Below are 731 nucleotides of genomic sequence, written 5' to 3' on the forward strand. Positions count from 1 at the left end.
AAAAAAAAAAAACAGGAACTGTTTGAGCTTCTTGAAGAGGATTGCTCTATTTGGGAGAGTGCAGTTGATCCCTCCCTCTCGGTCCAGTTTGGTACTTCCACCTCGTCCTTCGGTGCCTTCAGCAGGGTACACTCCGTGGGGAAGGAGGTTTGTGGGTAACTCGCCCCACCCTGATCTCCAATCACACAGAGGCCTCTTTGAAATATAATGACCGTTGTTGCCTTCAACTCGGAGGCCTACATCAAGTGCCTGGAGGAGGTAGTGCTGTCCTGGGTCAAGAGGGTGGCTGCAGGAAGACCCTACGTCTGGCAACAGGACTCTGCGCCATGCCACACAGGCAGGAGAACCCCAGTCATGTCTGTCAGACAATTTCTGCAACCACATCACCCCTAACATCTGGCCACATAACTCCCCAGACCACAACCCCCTTGATTATTGTGTGGGACGCAGTTGAGCGAGAGACCAACAAAACTCCTTGTAACACCAAAGATGAACCGAAGGCAAGGATTATGGCAGCATTGGCCAACTTAAACAAGGAGACCATCCAGAAGACTTGCAGAAGATTCCGAAGTTGTCTGGAGGCTGTGGTTGAAGCCAATGGCGATTTTATTGAATCAATTTACTCTTTAATATTTCAAGATATTTTTATGTAATTTTGGTAAATAAATCTGTTAAAATGAAATGTCAGTCTTATTTTCATTTTTGCATAATTTAGACGACAATATATTCAC

The sequence above is a fragment of the Octopus bimaculoides genome, chromosome 19 (assembly GCF_001194135.2).
Source record: "Octopus bimaculoides isolate UCB-OBI-ISO-001 chromosome 19, ASM119413v2, whole genome shotgun sequence".
Lineage (NCBI taxonomy): Eukaryota > Metazoa > Mollusca > Cephalopoda > Octopoda > Octopodidae > Octopus > Octopus bimaculoides.